This window comes from Nicotiana tabacum, chromosome 9 (assembly GCF_000715075.1).
Source record: "Nicotiana tabacum cultivar K326 chromosome 9, ASM71507v2, whole genome shotgun sequence".
NCBI lineage: Eukaryota > Viridiplantae > Streptophyta > Magnoliopsida > Solanales > Solanaceae > Nicotiana > Nicotiana tabacum.
In genome coordinates this window covers 64,087,628-64,100,579 of record NC_134088.1, presented here as the reverse complement: position 1 = coordinate 64,100,579, position 12,952 = coordinate 64,087,628, and positions in this window count along the sequence as shown.

The following is a 12,952-nucleotide window of genomic DNA, read 5'->3' as shown; positions in this document are numbered from 1 at the left end:
CTTTTCCTTTCGGGTTACTAACCTTTTTGTGAATCGATTGTAGATACAAAAATGGCTCTCAACAATGATCCTCTCAGAAACATGCCTTTGGGGGATGTGGACGTGGAAGATGACCCAGTTGAAGAGGTTCCTTTTGACCTCAAGCAAATAGACGAGGCCGACCGCCTAAAGACAACATTCCCATTCTACCCCCAAATCCACCAAGAGCGGCTCCACACCGGGTGTTACCGAATGAAGGATATGCAAGTGCCATAGTCCCGTCCCGCGTTAGGGCGGGCAACTTTAAAATCACAAATGTTATGCTCATATTTCTTGAGCAACGGGGTTTCTTCACCGGGGCTCCGAATCAAAATGCGTACAAACACTTGAAAGGATTTGTGGACACTTAATGGGGGATAAATAGACCAACGTCTCCGAGGATGCTCTAAGGTTGAGGCTATTTCCCTTCTCTCTATGGGGGAAAGCCTTGGACTGGTTAGAAAGATTGCCAAACCATTCTATCCATACATGGGATGAATTGGCAGAAAAATTCATTGCCAAGTTCTTTTCTCCCGGGCATATGGCTACTCTTAGAGATGAGATTCTAGCATTCAAACAAGAATACAATGAGCCTTTGCACGAGATATGGGAGAGGTACTGCACTATGGTGAAAGAGTGCCCGAATAATGACATGACTAAGGCTATGATTCAACAAACCTTCTACAGGGGGATCAATACTACCAATCAATGCATGGTCAACCAACTTACCGGTGGAAATTTCATGACAACACCATATGCCGAAGCTTGTGAAATCTCAGATGAAATGGCGGATACTTCATCGGCATGGCAAAGTAGAGCAAATTTTCCTCAAGGTGATTCAAATTTGATTCACATACACAAAGAATTGTATGATCATGGGCAAGCAATTGCCAAGTTGACCACTACAATGAATCAATTGGCCAAAGCTCAACTTCAACAGGTTCAAGGTCCTAAGCAAGTAAATGCAATGGAAGGTGTCAATATGATGGTGAACAAGCGAAGGCAAAAGGGTCAACAATTACAAAACCGTGTGGAACAATTTGTGCAAGATGATAGTGGGTTTGACCAAGACGAATCATACAATGAGAAAGAGAAAGAAGTGCAATATGTGAATAACTACCAATGGCAAAGAAACAACTCTCAAGGTCCGAATCAACAACAATGGCGATCTCAAGGAAATCAAGGAAATTGGAACAATCAAAATCACCAAGGCAATTGGAGTGGTGGTACCAATAATCAAGGTAATTGGAACAATAACAATAATCAAGGTAATTGGAACAATCAAGGCAACCAAGGCAATTGGGGTGGCAATAATCAAGGATATTGGGGAGTCAACAACCAAGGGGGTTGGAACAATAACCAAGGGAATTGGGGGCCGGGCTTTCAAAGGCCCCCGATGTATCAACAACCAAACAACCCGCCTCCTTATCCATCTCATGATTCTAGCTCTTCCAATAATGAGATGGGACGGATTGAAAATATGTTCAAACAAATGATGGAGAAAAATGCCGACTCCGATGCTCAACTAGCCTCTCACAACACTTCAATCCACAATTTGGAGGTTCAATTAGGGAAAATCTCGCAAGCTTTAAACACTCATCCTAAGGGGCATTACCTAGTGACACGGTGGTGAACCCGAAGGGTGGGAACAACACGGGACATGCCATGGCCGTAATCACAAGGAGTGGAAAATGTGGGAAGGAAACAACATCAAACCAAAGAAGAATTGTGGATGATGATGTAGTAATTCAAGAAGATGAAATTCCAAGCAATGTGGTTCAAGCTAGTGAAAAAGTGAGAATTGATATTGATGAAAATATAGAGGAGACTCAAGAAGAAGTGAACCCGTCTAGGGAACACGTGATTGACATACCGGAACCGGTAGTGCCAAAGGACAAGGCACCAATGCCAAGGCCTCCTCCTCCATACCCTCAAAGGATCTCCAAGAAAAATAGTGAGAACCAATTCAAGAAGTTTATTGACATGATGAAGAGCTTATCCATTAATGTGCCATTGGTTGAGGCGTTGGAACAAATTCTCGGCTATGCAAAGTTCATGAAGGATTTGGTGACAAATAAAAGATCAATGAATTATGAGACTATCAAGATGACATATCAAGTGAGTGCTATTGTGCACTCAATGGCTCCGAAATTAGAAGATTCCGACACTTTCACAATCCCTTGCACTATTGGAAGTGCCGACTTTGCCAAAGCTATATGTGATCTAGGGTCAAGTATCAACTTGATGCCCTACTCGGTGTTCAAAACTTTGGAAATTAGGCAACCAAGACCCACATCTATGAGGGTAAAAATGGTGGATCATACTATGAAGAGACCATTGGGTATTATTGATGATGTGTTGGTTCGTGTTGATAAGTTCATCCTCCCGGAGAACTTTGTGATTCTTGATTGCGAAGTGGATTATGAGGTACCTATTATCTTGGGTAGAACTTTCCTTCCTACGGGGAAGGCTCTTGTTGATGTGGAAGCTGGTGAGCTCACCTTCAGGGTGGGCGATGAAAAGGTGGTTTTCCATGTATGCAAATCTATTAGGCAATCAAATAGCAATGAAGTTTGTTCGTTTGTGGACTTAGTGACCTAGGTGATTGTTGATGATGCTAGTGCCATAAAGAATATTGATGATACTTTGGAGGCTGTATTGTTAATAATGATGATGATGATGAGAAGGATGGCTATGTGGAATGTGTAAATGCATTGCAAGGAATGGGGTCGTACACTTATGAACCTTGAAAATTATCCTTAGATCTTGAGAACCGGAATACTCCTCCAACAAAGCCCTCAATCGAGGAGCCTCCCACTTTGGAGTTGAAGCCATTGCCTCTACATCTCAGGTATGAATTCGTTGGGCCATTTTCTACTTTACCGGTTATTCTTTCCTCTTGTTTGTCTAACGTGCAGGTAGACTTTACTTTGGCGGTGCTACAAAAGAGGAAGAAAGCTATAGGATGGACATTGGCATATATTTGGGGTATAAGCCCCGCCTTTTACATGTACAAGATTATTTTGGAGGAGGATGCCAAACCCTCCGTTGAACATCAAAGAAGACTATATGAAGCAATGCAAGAGGTGGTGAAGAAGGATATCATAAAGTGGTTGGATGCCGGGGTTATTTACCCCATTTTCGATAGCTCGTGGACCTCTCCGGTGCAATGCATCCCAAATAAAGGGGGCATGAGTGTGGTCACCAATGATAATAATGAGTTAATACCTACAAGAACGGTGACCGGGTGGAGAGTGTGCATGGACTATCGGAAGCTCAACAAAGTTACAAAGAAAGATCATTTCCCACTCCCATTTCTTGATCAAATGCTTGATAGGTTGGCCGGTCGAGCTTTCTATTGTTTCCTTAATGGATATTCCGGCTACAATTAAATTCTTATTTCTCCAGAGGACCAAGAGAAGACTACTTTCACTTGTCCCTATGGTACTTTCGTATTCTCGCGGATGCCATTTGGGTTATGCAATGCACCAACGACTTTTCAACGGTGTATGATGGCCATCTTCACGAACATGGCGGAGGATTTTCTTGAGGTCTTCATGGATGATTTCTCTGTTGTTGGGAATTCCTTTAATGATTGCTTGAACAACTTGGATAAGGTCTTGGAAAGATGTGATGAGACAAACTTGGCTTTGAATTGGGAGAAATGTTACTTCATGGTCGAAGAAGGCATAGTCCTCGGCCACAAAATTTTAAAGCATGGTATTGAGGTCGACAAGGCCAAAATAGATATGATCTCTAAACTCCCACCCCTACATCCGTGAAGGGAGTGAGGAGCTTCTTGGGTCATGCGGGGTTCTATCGCTGAATCATCAAGCATTTTTCCAAAGTGGTGAACCCCTTGTGTAAACTTTTGGAGAAGGATGCCAAGTTCCATTTCAACGAGGAGTGTATGAAGGCATTCGAATTGCTCAAGTTCAAATACACTACTACTCCTATTATCACCGCACCGGATTGGAGCTTGCATTTTGAGCTCATGTGTGACGCAAGTGATGTGGCGGTCGGAGCAGTTTTGGGGCAACGTATCAACAAAATCTTCTATTCGGTCTACTATGCTAGTAAGACCATGAATGATGCCCAAGTCAATTACACAGTGACCAAAAAAGAGCTCCTTGCTATTATCTTTGCTATGGAGAAGTTTCGCCCGTACTTGATGGTTACAAAGGTGATTGTCCACACCGATCATGTGGCGCTTCGATACTTAATAAGCAAAAAAGATTCAAAGGCAAGTTTAATGCGGTGGGTGCTTCTATTGCAATAGTTTGATCTAGAGATTCAAGACCGCAAGGGTAGTGAAAACCAAGTGGAGGACCACTTGTCTCGTTTGGAGGAGGAGGGGAGGCCGCATGACGGCCTTGAGATAAATGATTTCTTCCTCGACGAGCAGCTTCTAGCCATTTTAATGACCGGGATGCCATGGTTCGCTGACTTAGCCAATTATCTTGTGAGTGCTATCGTACCGAATGATTTCTCTTCAAACCAAAGGAAGAAGCTCAAACGGTATTGCCTTGACTATTATTGGGATGTGCCGTATCTCTTCCGAATTTGTACCGATAGTGTGATTCGATGATGTGTACCGAAGGAGGAACAAGTGGAAATTATTGAGGCTTGCCAGTCTTCACCATATAGTGGTCACTATGGGGCAGCTAGAACGGCAACAAAAATGTTGAGTTGTGGATTCTATTGGCCTACTCTTTACAAGGATGCTAGCAATCTCGTCAAGCATTGTGATGAATGTCAAAGGGCCGGGGGGATTCCAAAGAAAAATGAGATGCCCCTCACCACCATCTTGGAGATTGACATTTTTGATGTGTGGGGCATTGATTTTATGGGTCTGTTCATGAGCTCTTGTGGGAACACTTACATTTTGGTAGCGATGGATTATGTGTCAAAGTGGGTTAAAGCCGTGGCTTTACCCAACAATGAAGCTCGAAGCGTGGTGGCATTTTTGAAAAAGAACATCTTCACGAGATTCGGTACTCCAAGGGCCATTATTAGTGAAGGGGGATCGCACTTTTACAACAAAGATTTTGATACCTTACTCACAAAGTATCGACCCTCTATCATCCTCAAGGAAGCGGGCAAGTGGAAGTCTCCAACCGGGAGATCAAGAGTCTTTTGTAAAAGAAAGTGAATATCAAGCGGACGGATTGGTCAAAGAAACTTGATGGTGCTCTTTGGGCTTATAGGACGGCTTACAAAACACCGATTGGTATGTCTCTGTACTGGTTAGTATTCGGGAAAGCTTGTCACCTTCCGGTGGAACTTGAGCACAAAGCTATGTGGGCATTGAAGAAGCTTAATCTTGAATGGGATGTCGCCGCCAACTTAAGGGTGGCACAATTGAATGAGCTTGATAAATTCCGGTACCATGCATATTCACGTTCATCCTTATATAAGGACAAGAGAAAGTACCTCCATGAAAAGTACATTCGGAACAAAGAGTTCAAAGAAGGTGATCTTATGTTATTGTTCAATTCTCGGTTACGAATGTTTCCGGGAAAGTTGAAGTCTAAGTGGAGTGGTCTATTTGAGGTTGTTCATGTGACACCCTTCGGTGCATTGAACTTGAAAAATAAAAATGATGAAGTGTTTAGAATCAATGGTCACCGGGTGAAGCATTATCTTGGCAAATTTGATGATGGCTACATCGTGGCATTAATTCATTTCAAGTGATTGATGGTAATCTGCATCGTGCCGCGACGTTAAATCAAGCGCTTCTTGGGAGGCAACCCATGTTTCTTTTCATTTTTCATTTTCTTCTTTGTTAGATAAGTTTTGTTTTAAGCTAACTGGTTTTGAAATGAATTGCAGGAATGAGTGTGCATTGCATGGACCGTGTTCGAAAAATTTGGCCAAGTGTGGAACAAAGTGCAGACCGCATAATAATAAATGCAACCGTAGTAAGGAGTCTGCGGCCGCAGAACTGGAGACCCAAAAATATGAACTCTCTGAAGTTTTGAGTTGCTGAGAATAGGCCATTCTACGGCCGCACACAAAAATGTGTGGACCGCACAAATTTCTGCGGCCACACTCACTTTTGTGCGGATCGCAGAATCTCAGCAAAGGTCCAGGTAAAGAGTGCGTCCGCACTTAAAATTGTGCGGCCACACTCAACTCAACTTTTGACCGACTTGGTAAACTTATAAATAGGTCCTCTGAGCACTATTTACAACTTTACACACTCTGAGTTCTTAAGACCTAAGAAAACACAGTGCACCGCAAAATATCTCACACTCCATACTCATTTCATCAAGTTTAGATTCTCACCTGCATCCTTCATCACTGGTATGTTCAATCCATGTTAGATTTTTCCATTTTTCTTAATTTTTATTCTTGATTAGTATAGTTATTTGTAGTCCTAAAATATCAAATGTTATTCATGTGTGCTTAAAATCATGTGGGTTATATCATGTGTATTCATTGGGGACTGGGTAGATCATTAATCATGTTTATTTGCAAATACCATGTCTAAATTGTGCAAAAATTGCAAAACCTAAAGTCAGTGCCGCTTAATTTCAAATTGTACGGCCACACACAAAATTGTGCAGCCGCACACAAAATTGTGCGGTCCGCAGATCTTAAATTAGGGCAAATGTGTTGCATGAAAAGTGCGGACCGCACTCAAAATTGTGTGGTCCGCAGAGAAATTGTGCGGCCACAGAAAAAATGAGTGAGACCGCACTTTGGAACTTCAGAGAACCAGTGTTCTGAACTTGGGAATGTGCGTCCGCACTCAAAATTATGCGGTCCACACTTTAGGATATGCGACCGCACTTTGAAATTGTACGGTCTGCACATGGCAGTCTGCGGCCGCACTCAAAATTGTGCGATCCGCACTGTCTCTTCTGTAGACTATTTTCCTGCAACTGTAATGCAACTATTTACACTATTTTGGACTCTAACTGACTTATGTGCCTTGTATTACAGATAATGGTTCGGTCACAAGGTAGAGGCGATACATCTAAAGGGAGAGGTGAACCCTTCCGAGGCCGAGGAAAGGGCACTCACCCACTGGAGTGCAATCAAAAGCCATCGCCAAAAAGCCGACTACTGGGAGAGATAGGGCCACAGAGCCCTCAGAATCTAGTTCATATGTCCCGTCTAGGGAAGCCTCTGAGGGTAACTCAGTGGAGGTACAACCTGAGGCCCAGTACCAACCACCACAATTCACTGGGAGATACCAACTGCGCAATGAACCCTCCACCACAGCAAGTTCTTCTGAGGGTTTCGATGCCGGTAGCCAGGGTTCAGAGCCCTCCTCTACACTCACTCCCTCTGCACCAGTTGCAGTAGATGATGATGATGTTCTTGATGATGGTAGGGGAGGTGACACTAGAGTGGGCGGATTAGAGAGGTTGAAGAAGAAGGAGGTATGGGAAGATAGGTTTGTGAGCTTGACAACCTTCACAAGGTTCAAGGAACGGTGGCCCCAAAGATCGCTCACACTTGAGCGACAATTCTTACTGACGGATTTGGATAAATACAATCCAAATGTTCTTAATTAGTTTAGGGAGCGCAAGGGGTGGATGTGTTTCACCTAGAGTGTTATGGATGACAAAGAGCACTTGGTACGGGAGTTTTATGCTAATATGGTACACATCAAGAAGGGTACAAAAGTGACCAAAGTGAGAAATTTGAAAGTCAGATTCGACCCAAGCATTCTGAACACTTACCTGGGACTTGAAGAGGTAGAGGCAATCCAGTACTTGGAGAAGCTTGCTATGGGTGATGCAGCTCGCCCTTGGTTAGAAGATATTTTGGCTTCTCTAGGACCATCACCACCGTGGATCACAACGGGGGTTCCCATTGCACGGGCCACCCTCAATTTTGAAGCAAAAGGGTGGCAAACTTTTGCGTGCAGCCTTATAGACCCGAGCCAGAATGAGAACAATCTTCCTATCCCCCGAGTAGATTTGGTGGCATCTATCATGGACGGATACCCAATCAATATGGGTGCCATCATGTCGGTCAACATATCAATGGTTGTCCGAAAAGGTGAAAGCTCCTATCCATATCCCAACACCCTCACAAAATATCTCACGGATGCAAAAATGGAGCCGAGGAGTTTTGATATAAAAGTACGGGCCAAGAAGCCCTACTCATGGTACTCCTTGCAAGGTCCGGGAAACCCAAAGTTCAAGGGTAAGGCAACTGCCACCGTTGGCCAGTCTAATGATCCATCGGTGGTGGTTACAGAGTCAGCTGTTGAGCCTTCTATAGCTCATATGCCTTCAACAACTGCCATGCCTTCCACAATAACTAGTCCTTCCACCGAGATAGCTAACATGCCACCACCTTCATCTTCTAGACCATCAACACCAGTATCAGTGCCTGCCTCATCCACATATCCACTTACTGCGTTGCGAGTCTCAACAACTGGATACAGACAACTACTTCAAAGCTGTTTAACATATCCAGTGTTGTTGCAGCACAATCTTCCACCCCAGCAACACCACATGTTCCTCCATCAGTAGAGGAAATATTGAAGAAGATCCTGGAGAACCAGACCTTCTGGATACACTGGTGGCACATGGGCGAGCTATTGAGGAGTTTGGCAAATGGGTGAAGAAGATGAGAAAGTCTCAGGCCTCGAAGAAATCAGTGGACAGATTGAGGAAAGAAGTGACCAAGATTGCAGTTGATGGTGATCTTCTATTTGACCTACTGATGGAGACAAATCCACCAGTACTAGCACACCCAGCAGCACCATCAGCAGAGGCATCGGCTGGCCAGTCTGACGAGCCAGACCTTGCTACCCATACTGCTGAGGAGGTGCTTCGGATGTTCACCAACCCCGTTACTCCCCGAGCAGAGGATGATGAGATCCAGTTGGAGGAGCCCGAGGGTGGTGATGCTGCCAGTCACCTTGAGACCACATAGGGCGTTTTCTTTACTCTCTACCCTCCCTTATTCTGATTTTGCTAAGTATTGAGGACAATGCTTATTTTTATTCAGGGGGGTGGTGTATTTTGGTTTGATTTGATGACATTGGCATGTAATAACTTTAATACTCTTCTTCTTTTATCTTTATCTTCTCTTTCATTATGTATATATTCCTTCCTCTCTTTTGAAGTATATATTCTATTCTCCTCGGTTTGTATATTCATTTGCCTTACTTTCAGTAGTTTATTTCATAGCTTCTTCATTTTTTTTCTTAATAGTATAGCTTCTTATTTACTTTAATAGCATCTTTTTGATTTGTTAGCTTCTTTTTATGTTTAAGTGAACAATAAGCCTTTGGTTTTCTTAATGCTACGGTTCTTTCCAAATGTGGGTTTTGTGTGAACCGGGTGACTCTTCCCAACGATGGATGGCGTGATAACCTTCTTAAGGGATCGAGTCCGTTTTTTATGTTTAGGAAGAAACAGTAGTATTAATGAATAAATAAGAGTCAGGCATGCTTCACTTGGTACCAACACACTTAGCTACACGCTTATGGTTAAAAACAAGCTTTTGGAAAGAAATGGCTCTAGTTAGTGAACTTGTGACTCTTGGATGACTTAGGCAATCATCAGATGGTTTAGTAGAACCATTAGCAATCTTCAATTTAAAGACGGTTGTTGTGGGCCCTCAACTCTATCCTCTTTAACAATCCGGTTGTGTGAGAGTTGAGATATTTTGTTACAAGTCCAAGTACCCGTGCGAATGGTCTAGAACTTGCCCCGAATGTGTTTCTAGGCGAAATTCTAAGTTAGCTTGGCTTGAGAAGTGATTGTAGGCTCTCCTTGACCCGTTTTGAAACCTTCCATGGCTCACCAATGATATTATTCCTAGTCAACCCTTTTGAGCCTAAAGCCTTTTTCATTTCATAACCATGTTACAAGACGTTACCCGTTTTATAGTGACCCTCTCTTGGCACCCGAGCTTTCTTTAGCACTCATGAGAAACAAATGGCGAAAACATAAGTTTGGGGGAGAGACGAGGAGTTTGAAGATAGTATCAAGGCACAAAAAGAGAAAAGAAATGAAGAAGAGGAAAGGCAAAGAAAATAAAGATAAAAACACAAAAAGAAAATGAATAATGTGAAAGGGTTGAAAAGATTCAAAAAGAAAGCAAAAGTGCAAAGCATGGAGAAAACAAAGAAGGAGAATATGAATAGCATGACCAATAAAGAGTGATATTAAGTCTCTCTAGTTCCCCTAAGAAAAAAGAAAATGACTCAAAGAGTCGGCAAAGTATGAGCCAAAAAGAGAAAATGGAGTGCTAAAGGAAAGATAAACCAGTTCCATTCCAATATTTCCCTCCTTAGTCCAAAAGCCTTCATTACATGCCAAAAAATCCCAACGTGATTTCATGCCGAGTAAGCTTACATTAGTAGTGATCTACATTAGGGGCAAGCGTATGGTACTTAGAGCCTGGCTTGTGACATTCTTTTGATAGTGATGAGCGAACCTTTCTCGAATCATTGCATTGAGTGCTTCATTCTTGAGTGAGATGAGCTCACGGAGAGTATAGGAAGAGGAGTTTGGGATCCACAGTGACCTACATGAAAGTGCGAACTTCCTTGATGAATAAAGTCAACTCTTGATGGTCAAGCGTCACATTAGAGCTATTTGTGCTTTAACATTCAAAACATAGGCTTGCTGATGATTCATGAGTGTGTGGGTAATCGCTGGTCCCAATTGATGTGTGTTTGATTCAACTTAGGCCAACTGAAATAGCTCTTTCCTTGTCGAGGTGGGAATTACCTTAATTTCTTGAAGACAAGCAAAAGCTTAAGTTTGGAGGAGTTGATAAGTAGGGATTTTGACCACTTATTTGCACTCTTTTACTTTCGTTTGAGCTCAAAAATACTTAAAAGTATTCCTGAGAACTAATGAAATGTGCTTTCTTGCAGGAATATTGGGAGATGAGCCAAAGAGATGAAAATCAACTCAAGAAAGAGTAAAATTGGACAAGGACCAAAACAAAGCAGAAAAGAGCAAAGTGCGGACCGCACAATACAGTGTGCGACCGCAGACTATGAAGAACCATTGACAAATTCCCTTCGCAAAATGCGGACCGCACAATTATTGTGCGGCCGCAGAAGACGAGGTTTAGAGAGATGGTATTTTGGGTCACTGAAGAAGTGCGGACCACACTATTATTGTGTGACCGCAGAATGCAAAAGTGCGGCCGCATTCATAAATGTGCGGTCCGCAGAAATCTCCCATGTCCAGCTCAAGTCCAAGAGTGCGGCCGTACTCAGAAATGTGCGGTCCGCAAAATCTGAAGAACTGCGGCCGCACCCCAGAATTGTGCGGCAGCAGAAGTCCATCCTGTCCAGCCAGCTTCAAAGTGCGGAACGCACAACCTCCACAGGGGAAATTTTATCCGATAATTTCAGCTGGGTATAAATAGTTCTTTTTGTCAAATTTAGGTAAAGTTTTGAACTCCAAAAAGTAGATAGCCATTTTTCCTTTACTGCTTTGGGAAACTTTGTATTAGTTTAGCGTTTTAACATTGAATTTTCATCCCTGTATCATCTATTATGAGTTTAATCTTATTTTCTTCCTTAGTTTCTTCATTTTTGCCTATGAGTAGCTAAATCTCTAACAAGGGTTGTGACCCAATCCTAGTGTGGGTATCTAATGGATGTTTGATTTAGGGCTTATATAAGGTTGGGTGTCTGATTTTTAGCCTAGTTCTTGCTTGAATTTAGGAATTAATGGTCGCAAACATTAATTTATGCCTAATTGACTTAGTTTCTACTTGAGAATGAGAGACTAATTCTAGGAAAACTTGGCTAACAAGAAATTAGGGTGAACTCAAGAAATTGATAGCCCAAATTAAAGGGTTGAATCTAGAGATAGTAAAACCCGACTTGAGCATATATCAACGGTTTTGTGAATTACCCATTTGGACTTGAGAAAGCCAAATTGGGCAAAACCACTCTAACTACCGAGAGGTATCGAGTGGGTAATCGCGTATTGATTGCTATATTATACCCCGACCAACGAAATATGCCCCTAAGCCCCCAACCCGTTAGGTAACCACCTAGGTGGAAGTCACAGCCCTAGATTTTTTATAAACTTGAAAAACAACAGCACCTAAAATATCGTTCTATAGCTTTATATTTACAAATAATAGTATAAACTTTAGAAGTAGAAAGAAACAACCAAGTATGTGGAAGTGTATTTTAGGCACGTCATACACCTAGTCTAAGTATATACTAATCCAATATAAGCTCTCTAAGGAATCGACCCCGACTCAAAGTTGGATAATTATAATTGCATCGACCGCTTCACAATCCCAATCAGTGGTGTGAATTTGAGCGACATCAAGTACACCACAGCGGTACCCAGTAAGTGCCAAGCCTAATCTCGGTAGAGTAGTGACGAGGTCAGGTCAGGTCCTACTGAAATAATAAAATACAGGGAGAAAAGTTTAACAATATAATAATAATAATAATAATAATAATAATAATAATAATAAAAATAGGGATAAATCATGTAAGTATTATGTCACAATTTTACTACACAGTATAAGGGCAATTAACAGCTCGCGAAAGGAAAACAGAAATTTACAACTTTAAGAAAAATACCAAAAATAACCAAAGACAATGCAGCCATAAAGAAATATCAACAAGGGCACTCCAAAGGTACCGCCTCGTAGTCCCAAATCATAAATAAATTCACAATATCTCATTTCCTTATATCACCGCGGGAGCATTCACAATTTATTTAAAGAAAATATTTTTTCCCGAAATAGCATCCCGCGTTTTAGCCACCCTTATCACACTGCATGACTTCTAGTAGTTCCCCTACTAGCCACGCGTATCAAGCCACCCTTATCTCACCGCATGCGTTTCAACACCCAGACCTTATACCACCGCATGCGTATCAATATCACAATATATCATAATTTGCACCTCAAGTGCTCAAATAATTTAACTTGCCAAAATAATTCAACAATAATATTTTTCCACAATAAA